The sequence below is a fragment of the Heterodontus francisci genome, chromosome 3, assembly GCF_036365525.1.
Source record: "Heterodontus francisci isolate sHetFra1 chromosome 3, sHetFra1.hap1, whole genome shotgun sequence".
NCBI classification, from domain to species: Eukaryota; Metazoa; Chordata; class Chondrichthyes; order Heterodontiformes; family Heterodontidae; genus Heterodontus; species Heterodontus francisci.
The window spans coordinates 19,601,743-19,621,311 of record NC_090373.1 but is presented as its reverse complement, the minus strand read 5'-3'; the positions used below and the strand labels follow the sequence as shown (position 1 = coordinate 19,621,311).

Genomic DNA, 19,569 nt, shown 5'->3' with positions numbered 1-19,569 from the left:
CACAGCGAGGACTTGCCACGCAACAGCCTCCCATTCTGTCCAGCCGCCGGGTGAGAACCAGAAAAACAAAACTCGAAAGAGATCCTGCTGTTATATTTGGGGCTGTTGAGTCAGATAATGAGAGACAAAGAAAGGAAGATAAAAAAGAGCACAAGACGGATATGAAGGGAAAAAAATGAACAAATGCGATATAGCGTGACTACCGTCACTGTGTCCTGGTACTAATCATGAAGCAGAGAAGGCCCATCATGCCTGTGCTGGCTCTTTGGTAGAGCTGTCCAATTAGTTCCATTCCATAGCCCTGCAAATGTTTCCCCTTCAAGTATTTATTCAATTCCCTTTTGAAAGTTACTATTAAATCTGGTTCCATCACCCTTTCAGGCAGTGATTTCCAAATGATAACAACTACTGCTTATAATAAAAAATCTCCTCTTCTGACTCTTCTGCCAATTATCTAGATCTGTGTAATCTAACTTGTTTTTGTATTTTCCTGGATATTTCTCTTTAAATTGTCTTTTTATAATTGTCCCAGCAGGTTGTTTAAGCTTCAATTAAATGAAGGAATGCAGCGCACATACACAATACAAGCATACAGTAGGACTTATACCAAATCACACAAGTCCCTGTTGAGTGCAGGTAGAACACTGATAAACACTGACAAATCTCAAAACAGTATTTGTTTGAATATCAGTGATATATTTGTAAAATAATGTCACAGAGAGCCCTTTAGAATCTTACTCGAAGACAAGCAGAGGCTGAGCATAAAATATGACGCTTGCACCCAAATTTTAAATATTAACACTTTTATTAATGCTATCATTCTATGTCAACCTAAGATAGCTCTAAATCAGCAATAAAGATCAAGGGTCATTAAAGTCTGATAGCAACATTGATCAGGCACTGATGAATTTTTAATCTGAAAGAGTTAAGACTTTCTGTCAGCCCAATGATGAACCAAGGTCGATTCAGGCAGGTTACCTTTAATAATCTGCGCCGATTGCAGAGTTACATTCTATGGCCAGGATTTTGGTTTGGCGACAGGGGTTTCAACCACCGGCAAGAGCCCTGCGTTGCCTTCTCTCGGGAAGGCCCGCCAAATCAAGCACCAATTAGACAAGTGGACAGCGATGGGCTGCCCCCCAGATCAAGGACCCCAGTGACAGATGTCACGCCTGCTGAAAGCTGTCGGCCAATCAAAGGCTGGCAGCTCTTTAACTGAGCAGCAGCACTGTGGAAGCGGTGGGGGCGTAGGCCCCCCTCCCACCTCACCACTGGTATGATCCCAGCGGCAGTGGGAAGAGGCCCTTAATTGGCCATTAATAGTCCATTTAAGGGCCTCAATTGGCCTCTGGATGGGAAGGTCGTTGTCAGACTATCCCGCCCCGAGGAAGATCGAACTGGGAATCCCAGAGTCATGTTCCATGGTGGGCAGTTCTGCTGTGATTCTCCTAGCCCCGCCTCATCCCCCCACCCCCACCCCCGCACCACCATGAAACCCAAAGTCTGGAAGAGCACAAGATCGGGCGCCGAGAGTGGGGAGAATGTGGAAATTTTTGCCATTTGGAGTGATTGATGAATATAAGGAGAAGCTTGGTGCATACATGAGGGAGAAGGCAATGGAGTGATACAAAGTCCAAGAATGAAAAAAGGTCATTATAATGGGAGAAGTCTCAACAATTGGGCCAAATGGCCTGTTACTGTGCTGTAGCTGTTATTTAATTCTACATAATAGTTTCACTGATGCTGCTCTGATCACAAAGTGGTGCCCCTTCCTAATGGGTACCCAGAATCGTAGAATGGTTACAGCACTAAAGGAGGGCATTTGGCCTGTTGTGAGCATGCCAGCTGCCCCGACTTTTCCCCATAGCCCTGCAAATTTTTTCTCTTCATGTAATTATCCCATTCTCTTTTGAAAGCCTTGATTGAACCTGCCTCCACTCCACTTTCAGGCAGTGCATTCCAGATCCTAAGAGGGAGCGCTCACAGGGGAGAAAAGTTGTGGGGGAAAGGGATCGCAAGGGAGAGAGGCCATGGGAGAAAGAGGTCGGAGAGGAGAGGCAGGTCATGGGGACAGCAAGGCCACGGTGGGAGTCAGGTCACAGGGGAGAGAGGCCATGTGAGGAGCGGGGTTGTGGGGCACATAATTCATGGGGAGAGAGGTCACAGGGAAGAGTGGCCACGGGTAGAGAGGTACAGAAGAGAGGTCAAAGGTCAACATTGAATCACTGGGGATGGATAGATGGGTCTGGAAATCATGGAGAGGGAGGTTAGCCTAGGGGAAACACTCCTGCTCGTCCTGACCCACAAGCAGTGCTGGAAAAGCCCTTTACCTACTGTCTCCAGCAATTCTTACCTCCCTTATCTGATGGGATTCCCAAGCCCTGCCCTGGGATTAAATCCAAATCGCAGCTAAAATCTCATGCATGTTGCCTCATTAACGTGGAATCATTTATGGCACAGAAGGAGGACATTCAGCCCTTCGAGTCCATAGTGGTTCTCGACAGAGTTATGCAGTCAGTCCCACTCCCCCGTTCAATGCCCGTACCCGTGCAAGTCTATTTCTCTCAGGTGGCCATCCAACTTCCTCTTGATGTCATTGATCATCTCTGCTTCCACCACCCTTGTGGGCAGTGAGTTCCAGGTCATTATCATCCGCTGTGTAAAAAGTGCTTCCTTATATTCCCCCTGCATCTTTTGCCCAAAGTTTTCAATCTGTGTCCCCTAGTCCTTGTACCATTTGTTAATGGGAACAGTTTTTCCTTGTCTAACTTATCTAAGCCTGTCATAATCTTGTACACTTCTATTAAATCTCCCCTCAATCTCCTTTGTTCTAAGGAGAACAAACTCAGCTCTTCCAATCTAACCTTGTAACTAAAATTCTCCATCCCTGGAACCATTCTGGTAAATCTCCACTGCACCGTCTCAAGCAGCTTCACATCCTTCCTAAAGTGTGAACTAGAGCTGGACACAATACTCCAGAGGGGGCCTAACCAGAGCTTTATAAAGGTTCAGCCTCTGTTTATGAATCCCGAGATCCCAAATGCTTTGCTAACCACTCTCGCAACATGTTTTGCCACATTCAAAGATCTATGCACATGCACCCTGTTCCTGTGCACACTTTAGAACTGTGCCATTGAGCATATATTGCCTCGCCCTATTCATTCTGCCAAAATACATCACCCCATACTTGTCAATATTAAATTTCATCTGCCACGTCTCTGCCCATTCTGCTAGCCTATCCACGTCCTGTTGCAGGCAGTTCATATCATCCTCACTGTTTGCCGCACCTCCAAATTTGGTGTCATTGCCAAATTTTGAGATTCTGCTCTGTATTCCAAGACCTAAACCATTTATAAAGAGCAAAAAAAGCAGTGGTCCCATCACTGACCCTTAGGAACACCACATATTATAATTGCTAATCTGCCTCTCAAGAGCAGTTTTCTCAATCGCCCCCTTCACCCCCAACCTGTCCCGGTTAAATGGGGCGGCTTGGGATTGCGTTTCCCATTTCTAAAACATTTAACCCCCACCACAGTACCACCTGTCCTTTGCGGGAGCGGGGGGTTAAAATGCCCCCATACATTTCTACTATTTTCCTTCTAAAAATCAAACTAACTTCACCCTATTATGGTCTCTCATACTATCTCTGTCGCCTTCTTTCCTGATCTATGAACCTTCTGCACAGTGCTGCAGACAGAATTAAGCAGGGACATAACTGATTACGTGCAGTCCTCAGTGTCTCATGTTTTTTTCCTCTCGCTGTTTTCAAATTGCTTCAATTGCTCAAGGCACAACCATCCTTCATTCAATGCAATTTATTGTCAAAAACATCTTTCGGTTAGTTCAAAAATAATGCAGAGTTTTTGCACTGCGGGGAATGTCGTTTTTGCTTTCCTGAAAGTCAATATGCACGTGCAGCTTTTTGTCTTTAGCTAGTGGTATTATGGCTAATAATAGGGGCAACCGACACCGCTTTTCTTGTGCAACAGCCTGAGTTAGGAGTTACTGAGGGGAAGTCAGATATGCTATGAGCTAAATTTGTATGTGTGCATAGGGTCCAATATTTACAGGGAAGGTGTGGGTGAGCATGGGAGGAAACACGCAAGATGGGGATGCAGAGGTCCTTCTGAATTTAACAGCAGGACCTCAATATTTTCTTTCTCTAATTCCCACCGGACAGCTAGACAAACCTGGCTGCTGGGTGGGAGAACCAGCTGTGAAACCCTTTTGAGATATTGAATATATTTATATTTGGAGGCGCTTTAGTGCTTACACTGGGATGGTTATTTTGCCATTAACGCTACTTTTGACGTAATCATTGCAGGGTCAGATTTTGCATGGTTATTCAGTCACTGGCATATTTTTTTTTATGAATGCCTAACTTCCAATTAAGCCAGTCTCTGTCAATGAGGCAAGAGATAATATAAACTCCACCACAGTGAAGATTTTGATGGCTCAGTGACAAATGAGCAAGGTCCAGGCTGTTCTGTCGTTCCAAGTTTCTGAATCAAAGTGTTCGGTCTGGGCAGCATGCCGCTCTGTATCTTAAATTGAAGTCTCCCACTCGCCATATCTTGCATATTTCCTCCCTTCTTCTGAAGCTAGCCAAGAAAACAAGCTATTCAGGGCAGAGGTTGGCTTAATTATTGACCAATAAAATGCCCCAAAAGGCTGGATCCATTTTCCAGTCAGGGGATATTAAGGTATTTTAGGAGACTAAATTTGGATTTTCTATGCTTCTCGAAGCATGAACAGATGTTTTGACTTGTGGAGCAACCAAAACTAGGTCCCCTAAATATAAGATAGTCATTAATAAACCCAATAAGGAATTCAGGAGAAACTTCTTCACCCAGACAATGGTGAGAATGTGAAACTCACTACCACAAGGAGTAGTTGAGGTGAATAGTATAGATGCATTTAAGAGGAAGCTAGATTTTTTTTATTCACTCATGGGATGTGGGCATCGCTGGCCAGGCCAGCATTTATTGCCCATTCCTAACTGCCCTTGAGAAGGTAGTGGTGAGCTGCCTTCTTGAACTGCTGCAGTCCTTGGGGTGTAGGTACACCCACTGTGCTGTTCGGAAGAGAATGCCAGGATTTTGACCTAGCAACAGTGAAGGAACAGCGATATAGTTCCGTCAGGATGGTGTGTGACTTGGAGGGGAACTAGCAGGTGATGGTGTTCCCATGCATCTGCTGCCCTTGTCCTTCCAGGTGGTAGAAATCGCGGATTTGGCAGGTGCTGTCTAAGGATGCTTGGTGCGTTTCTGCAGTGCATCTTGTAGATGGTACACACTGTTGCCACTGTGTGTCGGTGATGAAGGGAGTGAATGAGATGGGATGCCAATCAAGTGGGCTGCTTTGTCCTGGATGGTGTTGAGCTTCTTGAGTGTTGTTGGAGCTGCACCCATCCAGGCAAATGGAGAGTATTCCATCACACTCCTGACTCGTGCTTTGTAAATGGTGGACAGGCTTTGAATAGTCAGGAGGTGAGTTACTCCCGCAGAATACCAAGCCTCTGACCTGCTCTTGTAGCCATAGTATTTATATGGCTACTCCAGTTTAGTTTCTGGTCAATGGTAATGTTGATAGTGGGGGATTCAGCAATCATTATGCTAGATAAACACATGAGGGAGAAAGGAATAGAAAGGTATGCAAATAGGGTTAGATGAAGAAGGGTGGGAGGAGGATTGTGTGGAGCATAAACACCAGTGTGAATCAGTTGGGTTGAACAGCCTGTTTCTGTGCTGTAAATTCCATGTGATTCTATGTTGAGTTTAACAGCTTCCTCTTTTATTGCCTTCTCAAGTGGAAGGCCAGAGCCCAGCTGAAATCGTTCACATTGAAGGCCAGCAATCGGGTCCTGAATCATTTCATCAGTTGCACCATAGTTGCAGCATTCTGCTATCTGGCTGTCATGAAAATGGATTACCCCCTCTCGTTTTCTTTGTTTAACTTTTGCTTGAAAGCCACATTTTGACACACTATGAAATGCCTCTTAAATCTTTGCACATTTGTCCTCTCTCAGTGTGAGTTCAAACAGCAGAGAAGGTTTTCAATTTTTCAGCAATCTTTACATATGAATTGAAAACATGCATTAGCTGAGGTTTTATTTTTAACCGCTGCATGAAACATTGACCATGATTTTGCAGTCAGTGGCAAAGCTAAGGCGCTCATCGCTGACCTCGAAAAAAACTACCCACAAAGGTCTAGCGATCTCTATGGTATGGATTTGTCTTTACGTAATGGCACTTTAAATGTGGCGCCAAGCCGAGAGAATCTCCAGGCGTGCAGCAGCAGTGATCGTCAGCAAGCAAGTAATCAGCCAATCACATTGAATTATTCTCACAGACGGTTCAGAGTGCTGGAAACAGCAGAGGCACCAGAGGAGTATAGAAAGTGTAGGGGGGTACTTCAAAAAGTAATTAGGAGAGCGAAGAGGGGACATGAAAAAACACTGGTGGGCAAGATAAAGGAAAATCCCAAGTATATTAAGGGCAAGAGGATAATCAGGGAAAGAGTAGGGCCCATTAGGGACCAAAGCGGCCTCTGTGTGTGGAGCCAGAGGACATAGGTGAGGTTTTAAATGATTACTTTTCATCTGTGTTCACTATGGAGAAGGACGATGTAGGTGTAGAGATCACGGAGCGTTTAAAGGGAGGAAGTATTGACTGTTTAGCGGGCTTAAAAGTGGATAAATCCCCAGGCCCAGATGAGATGTATCCCAGGCTGTTATGTGAGGCAAGGGAGGAGATAGCAGGGACTCTGATTTTTCAAGTCCTCTCTGGCCACAGGAGCGTTACCAGAGGACTGGAGGACAGCAAATGTGATACCATTATTCAAGAAGGGTAGCAGGGATAAACCACGTAATTACAGGCCAGTGAGTCTAACATCAGTGGTAGGGAAACTATTGGAAGAAATTCTGAGGGACAGGATTAATCTCCGCTTGGAGAGGCAGGGATTAATCAAGGATAGTCAGAATGGCTTTGTCAGGGGGAGATCATGTCTAACAAACTTGATTAAATTTTTCGAGGAGGTGACTAGATGAGGGTAAAGCAGTTGATGTAGTCTACATGGACTTCAGTAAGGTTTTTGATATGGTCCTGTATGAGCCTGTTTCTGTGCTGTATAACTCTATGACTCTATAACTCTAACCCAGGAACTTAAAGGCACTGAATCTCTTCACTTTTAATTTAAATTTTCAGGTGTTGAAATAGCAAGGAAAAGCCTGTATTAAGATAGAAGGTAAAATAAAAATAAATTAACTTTTAATTTTTGTTAATGTTTTTAAGTAACTCTGTTTTTTTAGTTAAAATATTTTTTGAGGAACTCATAGTCAAACTGAATAAACGCTGGAGCAGTTATTTTTAAAGAGGGCACTGAAAAATCTAATTTGGCAACAATGTTTACTGGTTGTCACATGACTCAAGTTAAAAATAGAACAGAAACCCTGGTAACAGGGGAAAATGTGGGCAGAGAAATCAGTCGTGCCCCTTGATTAGACAAGCACGGCAGCAGCAGCACACACCTGAGAGGGCAGAAAATTCACAAGCTTTTGGTTGTAGCAGTCAGTGTATGTTTTACCTTCTGGAGTGAGCAGCTGATAAAGTTAGCCTGAAGAAGAAGTGAAGTAAGGAGAGAAGAGCAGAACCCAGCTCTCTTTCCAGCATCTCTAAAAGACCCTGAAAAGTCCACTGTGTCAATTCATCTCATCTCCTATCTTTGAAGAAAGCCTGCTAAAATAATTCTCAATGCTGCCTGAAAAGAACTGTTCAAAAAGATCCTAGTGACCTGTCTATGTGTATTCAGAGGCTAGACTGTATGCCAGTTTTGGAACAACATAACCCATCTGCTGTTTTCTTCAAAAATAATCAAGTAATCAGCTCAAGCGTTTTTTAAATCTGTAACAGAGCTCTGAATTTTAAAAAAATCCCATTTATTTTTCTGGTTAACTGGTGTAAGTGTGTGTGTGTGTGTGTGTGTATGAGAGTATGAGGGGATAAGGTAAAAAGGGAACTTTAAAATTTAAAATCTGTGTGTTTATGCTTTACTTCATTACTAGCTAAGACTTGTTTTATAATAATTTTATAACAATTATTATAACATGATAATTTTGTTTTTCATTAAAGAAACCTGGTTAGTGTGTTCTATTTTGGGAAAAATAAAATATATGATTGACTGTATTAGTAAGTGGGAAAATTTTAAAATAGTATGTTGTGACCTGTGGAGAAGTGGGGCTAGATTAAACAGTGCACTCCTCCTGCTTCGGTTGTAACAAATATGTGGAACTTTTAATCATTGTAGAAAAATTTGATATTCCACAGATATAAAATTAGCTTCTCAGGGCCAGTGAAGGTATTTAGCAGTAATTATGAAGTTAGTATACCGTTAAATGCTCAGTTACACCTCATTCAAAAGCTGTCACTTTTTCCAGGATCTTTACAGTGAGACTAACAGTGTTCGAGTGGAAAGTCTCATCAATTCATGATTGCAAGGGAGATAGCAGACTGTGGGAACCCCTACAGCGCAACCTATGGAGAAGCATAGAATCATAGACAGCAACTTCGGGATCTCCACATTATTCTCCACGTGTGCGGACTCCTGTCAATTTCCGTGGAATAATGATGCTGAACACTGACAGTTTCACCATCCTTACCACTGCAAAGTCCAGGTCATTGAACATGTTTCTTTAAGCATGTGCATGCACTGCATGTAAAAGTGGGCAATGAACAGTAAGTTCAAATGGTAAGAAATTGCGTTTGGTGGCACCCGATTTTTAGGTGCCAAGGCGTGGCACAGTGGCGCAGTGGTTAGCACCACAGTCTCACAGCTCCAGGGACCCGGGTTCGATTCTGGGTACTGCCTGTGTGGAGTTTGCAAGTTCTCCCTGTGACCGTGTGGGTTTTCGCCGGGTGCTCCGGTTTCCTCCTACAGCCAAAGACTTGCAGGTGATAGGTAAATTAACCATTGTAGATTGCCCCTAGTGTAGGTAGGTAGGTGGTAGGGAATATGGGATTACTGTAGGGTTAGTATAAATGGGTGGTTGTTGATCGGCACAGACTTGGTGGGCTGAAGGGCCTGTTTCAGTGCTGTATCTCTAAATAAATAAATAAGAGCGCTTTTTGGGATCCAATATGGCATTCTCAGCATACACACACACTTTTGACATGAAGTGTGCCAGATGCCATCGTGGTAATGGCATTAGCGTGCACAGTTAATGTCCACTGGAAGTATGCAGAGCAGGACATCAATCAGCATTGTTATGACCTCAGTACAGACAGTTAACTTTAAAACAAGAGCTATAAACTTCCCAGACTAATTAAAGAATTGCATGACAAGATTTCACATTTTGAGACTTTTACTATAATAACTAGCTTTTCTGAAACTATTGGAGATGCTAATATCTTATCCCCAGCGAAGTCATTTCCTAGCAACAAAGCCATCCCTTCTATATGCAAATCAGGGATGACTCCCACTGTTAGAAGATCGGTGACTAAATAACATTGTAAATTAACCTTATCTGATGGAATGGGTAAATAACCTCCCTCAGTGCCCCACACTTGGACTTACACATTCATTGAACAGCTGGGAAGAAAATTCACATCTCCTTGCTACCATTAATGACTGGATTGCCCTGTATCTCTAAGCAGCACAATTGGTTTGCCTGCCTCACCTGACGGATATGAGGCCACCTTTGAACACAAAACTTCTATAACCTTCAGGGACCTGATTTAAGTCATTAGCCTACAGGGAGAACACCTCTGCTCCTTATTCAAAATCGTGAAAGCCACTGGCTTGTCAGCAACGCCTCTTATTGGTCATCCTTTTCAGGATAGGCGTTCGGTAAACCTATCACAGCTACCAGATTGCCTTTTACCCTCCAGCATTCTGATTTTATATACCCTCTTTCATTACAACAATAATATGTTGGTCCTTTTAACTAAGCCCTAACCTCTGATTATCTTTCTTACTAAACTGAGGATTGCCTGTATCCTCTCCTTTACCCTTTCTCTCACTAAAACCAGATCTCCTTCCCTTATCAAACCTCCTGTCTCTCTAACTTCTCTGAACATTTCCCAACTGGGGCTTTAACTACGGATTTTGTGGGTCAATTTATAATCATTTGCCAATACTGCAGCATTCCTTATTTTACCAACTTTATGTTCTTCCAGGTGGGACACTATTTTTAAATTCCTCCATTAGAACTACTTCCCAAAGGCTCTCAAAGTCTTGTTCAATCTTCATTGATCTATACCACCTATTACACCATTTCTTTCTCTTTAGCAAATTCCATATATGTCTGGCCCTGTGTTTTTTAATTCTTGATTTTTTTTGACTGTAAGCCTCTGGTACAAATGCATATGCATTGAAAACTGCAGTCTTAACCGTTTCATAATCACTTGACTGTTCCTCAGAGTATTGAATATAACTCTAATGCTTTTCCCACCAGTACACTTTTCAATAAAATTGCCCAACTTTCTTTTGCCTATTGCAAATTTGTAGCAATATTTTCAAAGGACGCAAAGTGTGTTTCAACTCCTTCGTCACTGAACTTAGGCATGAAGCAAATATTAGTTGCCAAATCAAAACTATGAGGAGGTTTATCTGCATTATCCTCAAGCCTTTCTGCACCCCTCTCCCCCCCCCACCCCCACCCCACCACATTCACGTAATCTAAGTTTTCTTTGTCCATTACAAATTTCCTGACTTCTCTTTTTCTTTGTAAGTTTATTCCTTTTTCTTATTCTTCCCTTTGATTTTATAATTCAAACTTTTTCATTTCAAATTGTAACTGTCCGTCTCTTCCTTTTTCCTGCTTTTTTCAAGTGCCAGTTGTTCGATTTGTAATTGAATTCCAGCTAACTCAATCTGAGAGCGACCAAGGTCTCTCTTTTCCTCCTCAAGGTTAAAATGCTTAGCGATCACTTCAAGAATTTCTTCCTTTTTAGCTTTTGATTTTAAACAAATCCCCACTTGCTCTGCTGCAGCCTTAGTGCATCTACTGTTAACTGTGTTAAATCAGTGAGAGTCAAATCTTTCCTTTGAACAAATTCCTCTACATTAATGGTACTCATGTTGATTTCCCACTGAACACAGCCAAAGTAAATTGCTCATTTAAATTCTAGAAAATTCCAGTGTGCTGTTACGACTGAGGCAGGAGGAGTGCACTGTTTATTCTAGTTCCACTTCTCCATGGGTCACAACACCCACTTACCGATACAATCAATCATAGACCCTATTTTCTATCCCAGAGTAGAGCACACCAACCAGGTTTCTTTCATAAACAACCAACTTTTATTTTATTTTATTTAGAGATACAGCACTGAAACAGGCCCTTCGGCCCACCGAGTTTGTGCCGACCAACAACAACCCATTTATACTAACCCTACAGTAATCCCATATTCACTACCACCTACCTACACTAGGGGCAATTTACAACAGCCAATTTACCTATCACCTGCAAGTCTTTGGCTGTGGGAGGAAACCGGAGCACCCGGCGAAAACCCACACGGTCACAGGGAGAACTTGCAAACTCCGCACAGGCAGTACCCAGAATTGAACCTGGGTCCCTGGAGCTGTGAGGCTGTGGTGCTAACCACTGCGCCACTGTGCCGCTTATCAGTTTATTATAAAACAAGTCTTAACTAGTAATGAAGTAAAGCATAAACACACAGATTGAAATATTAAAGTTCCCTTTTTACCTTAGCCCTTCACACTCACTCACATACACTGGTTAACTGGAAAAAATAAAGGGATTTGCATTTTAGAGCTCAATTACAAAAAAAAAGATAAAAAACACCTGGTTTAAATACTTGCTTATTCTTGAAGAAGAAAGAGAAAATATGCAAAGATGTCCTTTGTTTTGGTTTGGCATCCCAAATGTGTATAGACGGCTGCCCCTGGGATCTTCCTAGAACAGTTTTTTTCAGGCAATGTTGAAGGTCAGTTTTGGTAGGCTTCCAGGAAATGCAGCATGAGAGGTTTCAGACACAGGCCTTTCGGGAGAAATGCAGCAACAGTTTAGTCTGCTTCTTACACTTGCTCCTTGAGAAATGGAAAACTGGCAGTTTTTGTTTTTGATTCAAAGAGGAGGAACAGACTGAATTGGGGTGGTTTGTTCTTCTTGGAAAGTTTTCTCCAACTCCTTTTCAAACCACTGTTCATCTCCAACTGCCTTTTGAAACAATTCAAAGTGAAACCAAAAATATTCCAGATGTCAAGACTCCTGACCTCTATAAATCTTGATCTGTCACTTCTTTGGAAACATCTCTCAAGTCAAAAACTAGCCCTGCTGGGTAATTATTTGCAGACAGGTGCCTTCTTCTGCTAACTGTTTGTTTTCAAAGCCAGACCTCTCAGTGACCCTGGTAAAAACACATTCAATGGAGCCTTTTTCAGTTTTAAAACACAAATTCTCCAAATTTAACAAAAAAAAAGGAAGCATTCGTAACATTACCCATTTTACAGCCTACTTGTGAATGATTCAAACTTACACAAGCCCCCAATTTGTTATGACCTCAGTCGAGACTGTTGACTTTAAAACAAGGAATTTGAACTCCCCAGACTGATTAAATAATACATGACAAGATTTCATGTTTTCAGACTTTTACTATAACAACTAAACTAAAAATTAACATTAAGTACTTAGTAGGTAACTGCTACACTAAAATACAGAAAAAGGTATATCCCATTAACTTATCAACACACGTGAAAACCCCACACCATGTTCATATGTTACACAGGGTTTTCATCAAAAAGGTGTTCTTGCAGTTGAAAGTCACAAACTTGTCCCAGTTGCAATGTGTTGGATCTCCCAGTGTCCTTCTCAAAGCCAACGTCCTCCTAGTTCACTTCTTACGACCACATTCAGCCTGGATTTCCTTTAATAAGGCAATCTCTGGTGACCCCATTGGTCTTTTTTTCTGGGCAAACCTCGACATTTGAATCAGGTTCAGATCTTAGCAGCCTTTTGCTGTATTAGTGATCTGAGAACAACTGTTCCTCTCTCTCTCTTTAGGCTGCACAACTCAGCTGTCTTCATTTCTTCCCTTTCTTCCCAGACTTAGGAAAGCCTGTTCAATTTATCCAGATCAAAAGTTAATAGTCATTTGCCTTTTACAGTTCTCAGAGGCCATAACTCTAACAATAGGAAAACCACCTGGGCCTTCCTTTGTTTCCAGGTGTTAAAATTTGAAACTTAAATTTGCATTTTAGAACCCCTGGCTCCTTGTTTACAATTTGAGAGTCTGGGAGAGCGAAACCCATTGTCCTTTAGGTGTTACAACCTTGCCCCTTGCTTTCAAAAGGGTGTTTGATCTGGGTTCCTTGTTCTCATGGTAACCAAAACCCCTGGCTTGTCTCTGGGCAGATTTTGTAGGAGGTCACATGTCTCCTCCGAATGTCTATTTTACACTGTATTAAAGATCACAGTTTTTAAAACATACCCATACTACAAAATTCAGCACTCATAACAGTGTACAATGCTGATTTGACACCAGCACTCACATTTTGGAGCTCCACACTCCAGCTGATGTTCTCGCTTAAGCTTGCACAGCTGAACATGTGTTAAGCAGCATGAAGGTTTTAAGTAACTATTTAAAGGGATCATCAACTTACATGGTAGTTTTCTTCTGGCTGTTCTATTCTACACAATTTTGGTGCTTTCCATAGTTGTTTCAAGTTTCAAAGGCCAACGAAGAGTGGTGTGGCAGATACTGAAAGATTTTTTTGCTGACTTCAAGGCTTCTGCACAAATTAGTTTCTTCCAGACATGACTGCACTATTCCCCTTGGAATACAGCATGACTTGGAGAATGAGCAGAGGCCAAGCAGAGCGGGAGAACTGTTGGAAGAGGGAGGAGGAGGAGGAGAAAGGTTCTCAGCATGAGGCCATATCCATCCAAGATGTTCAGGGAGCAGCTTTCCTATCTGAATCTCAGCAAAGAACAGTGTGTGGCATGTCTGTGCTTCAGTAAGGAGGTTATCCAGGAGGGGAGAGAAATTGAGTTAATGTTTCAGGTCGATGACCATTCCACAGATGCTGCCTGAGCTGCTGAGTATTTCCAGCATTTTCTATTTTTATTTCAGATTTCCAGCATCTGTAATATTTTGCTTTTGTTGAATCACTTTTGAAGTGTAGTCACTGTTGTAATGTAGGAAATTCAGCAGCCAATTTGTGCACAGCAAGCTCCCACAAACAGCAACGTGATAAGGACCAGATAATTTGTTTTAGTGGTGTTGGTTGAGGGATAAGATGTTGGCCAGGACACCGAGAGAACCCCCCCCTCCCCCGCTGCCCGCCACCCCCCCCCCCTCCCCCAACAACCTCTCTTCAAAATAGTGCCCCGGAATCTTTTACGTAGACCTGAGAGAAGACATTTTAATGTTGCATCTAAGCAAGGTGAGACTTCACTTCATACTAAAATTGAACAGAAGGAACAAAGTCAGATGAGCACAAAAATCTGCAACACTTAAAAATATATAGTTTGATAAATGAGAAAATATATCATTAGAAGAGGTCTGGTTTTCATTCATTCTGAATTAACACACAGGGAACACAAACTATTACTCATTAACTTGAAGAATATGATTCCCATATTGTGACATCCAGTGAGCTGATAGCATTTTTATTAATAGCATTAATCTTCCGCATGATTGAGAAGCATTAGGTAAAGTGCTGGTTTCAAATGACAGATGAGTGGCTGTCACTTACATTATAGTATAATTGTGATGAAGAGCAAGAGAGAGCAGCAGTTCTGTCACTGGATTTCTTCTCACTGATAACATGTTGCTTCACTAATAAAAGCACGAGAAAACTTATTTGGATTTAACAGCACAGAATCAGCCCAACTGGACTATGCTGGTGGTTATGCATCTCCTGCCCTCCTTCATGTTAACCTGACAGCATAGCCTTCCATACTTTTCTTCCTCAGGTGTTTATCTAGTTTCCCTTTACAGGCATCTATGTTACCCGCTGCAACTACTCCATGTGCAAGCAAGTTCCACATTCTTACCACTCCATAGGTAAAGAAATTTCCCCTGCTTTCTCTATTGCAGGGGTTCTCAACCAAGGAACTGTGAGAAGGGTTCAAGGGGGCTGCTGCCACTGTTACCCAGCTTGTACCAACACCATGAATCAAGATTGGCTGATTGCATCGACAGCCAACGCAGCCAGCACCATGCAAGTCATGTGACCCGCCTGACCCCTCACCTCTCTCTCATGAGCCAGCAATTCATTTACTTGCTTAAAACCATTCACATTTCCAATATTTGCCAGTTCTGATGAATGGTCACTGACCTGAAATGTTAACTCTGTGTCTCTCTCCACAGATGCTGCCTGACCTGCTGAGTGTTTTCAGCATTTCTTGTTTTTATTTCAGATTTCCAGCATCTGCAGTATTTTGCTTTTAATTCATTTACAAAGTTTGATATTAAAAAGAAGAAGCAATATTATTTATATATTTTTCACTGTTTAGATGCAATAATAACAAGCTATTTTATGACTTAGTGATCCTTGATTTATGACCATTCTCTCCCAAACTCCTCTCTCGCACACACCCCACTGGATGCTGCAGGATAGCACGAGCCATCCATTCTGTTTGAATTATCAGTGTGCACAGGGTTTAGATGTTTCGAGACAGGCACTTGGGTATCGGCTACAGTGAGGGCTCCGGGTATTGGAGATAGTGAGGGCTCCGGGGAAAGGAGACAGTGAGAGCTCCGGGTATTGGGGACAATGAGAGCTCTGGCTTTTGGAGACAGTGAGGGCTCCGGGTATGGGAGACAGTGAGGACTCCGGGTATGGGAGATAGTGAGGGCTCCAGGTATTGGATATAGTGAGGGCTCTGGGTATCGGAGACAGTGAAAACTCTGGGTATTGGACACAGTGAGGGTTCCGGGTATTGGAGACAGTGAGGGCTCCGGGTTTTGGAGTCAGTGAGGGGTCTGGGTATTGGAGACAGTGAGGGTTCCGGGTATTGGAGACAGTGAGGGCTCCGGGTATTGCAGACAGTGAGGACTCCGGGTATTGGAGTCAGTGAGGGGTATGTGTGCTGGAGACAGTGAGGGCTCCGGGTATTGGAGACAGTCAGGGCTCCGGGTATTGGAGACAGTGAGGGCTCTGGGTATTGGAGACAGTGAGGGCTCTGGGTATTGGAGACAGTGAGGGTTCCGGGTATTGGAGACAGTGAGGGCTCCGGGTATTGGAAACAGTGAGGACTCCGGGTATTGGAGACATTGAGGGCTCCGGGTATTGGAGACAGTGAGGACTCCGGTATTGGAGACAGTGAGAGCTCTGGGTATTGGGGACAATGAGAGCTCCGGCTTTTGGAGACAGTGAGGGCTCCGGGTATGGGAGACAGTGAGGACTCCGGGTATTGGAGATAGTGAGGGCTCCAGGTTTGGAGATAGTGAGGGCTCTGGGTATCGGAGACAGTGAGGACTCCGGGTTTTGGAGTCAGTGAGGGGTCTGGGTATTGGAGACAGTGAGGGTTCCGGGTATTGGAGACAGTGCGGGCTCTAAGTACTGGAGACAGTGACGGCTCCGGGTATTGGAGACAGTGAAAGATCTGGGTATTGGAGACAGTGCGGGCTCTGAGTACTGGAGACAGTGAGGGCTCCGGGTATTGGAGTCAGTGAGGGCTCTGGCTATTGGAAACAGTGAGGACTCCGTGTCGTGGAGACAGTGAAGACTCCAGGTAGTGGAGACAGTGAGGGCTCCGGGCATTGGAGACAGTGAGGGCTCTGGGTATTGGAGACAGTGAGGACCCCAGATATTGGCCACAGTGCGGGCTCTGGGTATTGGAGACACTGAGGACTCGTGGTAGTGCAGACACTGAGGGCTCTGGGTATTGGAGACAGTGAGGACTCTGGGTAGTGGAGACACTGACGGCTCTGGGTATTGGAGACAGTGAGGGCTCTGGGTATTGGAGACAGTGAGGACTCTGGGTATTGGAGACAGTGAGGGCTCCGGGCATTGAAGACAGTGAGGGTTCCGGGTATTGGAGACAGTGTTTGCTCCGCCTATTGGAGACAGTGAGGGCTCCGGTTTTTGGAGTAAGTGAGGGGTCTGGGTATTGGAGACAGTGAGGGCTCCGGGTAATGGAGACAGTGAGGACTCCGGGTATTAGAGTCAGTGAGGGGTCTGTGAGTTGGAGACAGTGAGGGCTCTGGGTATTGGAGACAGTGAGGGCTCCGGGGATTGGAGACAGTGAGCGCTCTGGGTATTGGAGACAGTGAGGGCTCCGGGTATTGGAGACAGTGATGGCTCCGTATTTTGGAGACAGTGAGTTCTCCGGGTATTGGAGACAGTGAGGGTTCTGGGTATTGGAGACAGTGAGGACTCCGGGTAGTGGAGACACTGACGGCTCTGGGTATTGGAGACAGTGAGGGCTCTGGGTATTGGAGACAGTGAGGACTCTGGGCATTGGAGACAGTGAGGGTTCCGGGTATTGGAGACAGTGAGGGCTCCGCTATTGGAGACAGTGAGGGCTCCGGTTTTTGGAGTAAGTGAGGGGTCTGGGTATTGGAGACAGTGAGGACTCCGGGTATTGGAGTCAATGAGGGGTCTGTGTGTTCGAGACAGTGAGGGCTCTGGGTATTGGAGACAGTGAGGGTTCCGGGCATCAGAGACAGTGAGAGCTCCGGGTATTGGAGACAGTGAGGACTCCGGGTATTGCAGACAGTGAGTGCTCCGGGTATTGGAGACAGTGAGGACTCCGGGTATTGCAGACAGTGAGAGCTCCGGGTATTGGAGACAGTGAGGACTCCGGGTATTGCAGACAGTGAGTGCTCCGGGTATTGGAGACAGTGAGGACTCCGGGTATTGGAGACAGTGAGGGTTCCGGGTTTTGGAGACAGTGAGGGTTCCGGGCATTGGAGACAGTGAAGGCTCCCGGTATTGGAGACAGTGAGGGCTCTGGGTATTGGAGACAGTGAGGGTTCCGGGTATTGGAGACAGTGAGGGCTTCGGGTATTGGAAACAGTGAGGGCTCCGGGTATTGGAGACAGTGAGGACTCCGGGTATTGCAGACAGTGAGTGCTCCGGGTATTGGAGACAGTGAGGACTCCGGGTATTGCAGACAGTGAGAGCTCCGGGTATTGGAGACAGTGAGGACTCCGGGTATTGCAGACAGTGAGTGCTCCGGGTATTGGAGACAGTGAGGACTCCGGGTATTGGAGACAGTGAGGGTTCCGGGTTTTGGAGACAGTGAGGGTTCCGGGCATTGGAGACAGTGAAGGCTCCCGGTATTGGAGACAGTGAGGGCTCTGGGTATTGGAGACAGTGAGGGTTCCGGGTATTGGAGACAGTGAGGGCTTCGGGTATTGGAAACAGTGAGGGCTCCGGGTATTGGAGACATTGAGGGCTCCGGGTATTGGAGACAGTGAGGACTCCGGTATTGGAGACAGTGAGAGCTCCGGGTATTGGGGACAATGAGAGCTCCGGCTTTTGGAGACAGTGAGGGCTCCGGGTATGGGAGACAGTGAGGACTCCGGGTATTGGAGATAGTGAGGGCTCCAGGTATTGGAGATAGTGAGGGCTCTGGGTATCGGAGACAGTGAGGACTCCGGGTTTTGGAGTCAGTGAGGGGTCTGGGTATTGGAGATAGTGAGGGTTCCGTGTATTGGAGACAGTGAGGGCTCCGGGTATTGGAGACAGTGAGGACTCCGGGTATTGGAGACATTAAGGGCTCCGGGTATTGGAGCCATTGAGGGGTCCGGGTATTGGAGACAGTGAGTACTCCGGGTATTGGAGACATTGAGGGCTCCGGGTATTGGAGACAGTGAGGGCTCCAGGTACGGGAGACAGTGAGGGCTCCGGGTATTGGAGACAGTGAGGACTCCGGGTATTGGAGACAGTGAGGACACCGGGTATTGGAGACAGTGAGGACTCCGGGTACTGGAGACAGTGAGGGTTCCGGGTATCGGAGACAGTGAGGAGTCCGGGTATTGCAGACAGTGCGGGCTCCCGGTATTGGAGACAATGAGGGCTCTGGGTATTGGAGACAGTGCGGGCTCTGGGTATCGGAGACAGTGAGGGTTCCGGGGATTGGAGACAGTGAGGGATCCGGGTATTGGAGACAGTGAGGGCTCTGGGTATTTGAGACAGTGAGGGCTCCGGCTTTTGGAGACAATGAGGGCTCCGGGTATTGGAGACAGTCAGGGTTCCGTGTTTTGGAGACAGTGAGAGCTCCGGGTATTGGAGACAGTGAGGGTTCCGGGCATTGGAGACAGTGAGGGTTCCGGGTATTGGAGACAGTGAGGGCCCTGGGTTTTGGAGACAGTGAGTGCTCGGGGTATTGGAGACAGTGAGGGTTCCGTGATTTGGAGACAGTGAGGGTTCCGGGCATTGGAGACAGTGAGGGCTCCGGGTAGGGTAGACAATGAGGGCTCCGGCTCTTGGAGACAGTGATGGCTCCGGGTATTGGAGACCTTGAGGGCTCCGGCTCTTCTAGACAGTGAGGGCTCCGGGTATTGGAGACAGTCAGGGCTCCGGGTATTGGAGACAGTGAGGGCTCTGGGTTTTGGAGACAGTGAGGGTTCCGGGCATTGGAGACAGTGAGAGTTCCGG

General features: G+C 45.1%; 1 protein-coding gene across 1 annotated transcript in view; it reads left to right on the top strand.

Moving 5' to 3' along the window:
- Positions 1-19,569, top strand: part of si:dkey-103j14.5 (isoaspartyl peptidase/L-asparaginase) — a 272,215-nt gene that overhangs the window by 106,911 nt on the left and 145,735 nt on the right. The gene's annotated exons all lie outside the window — the stretch shown is intronic.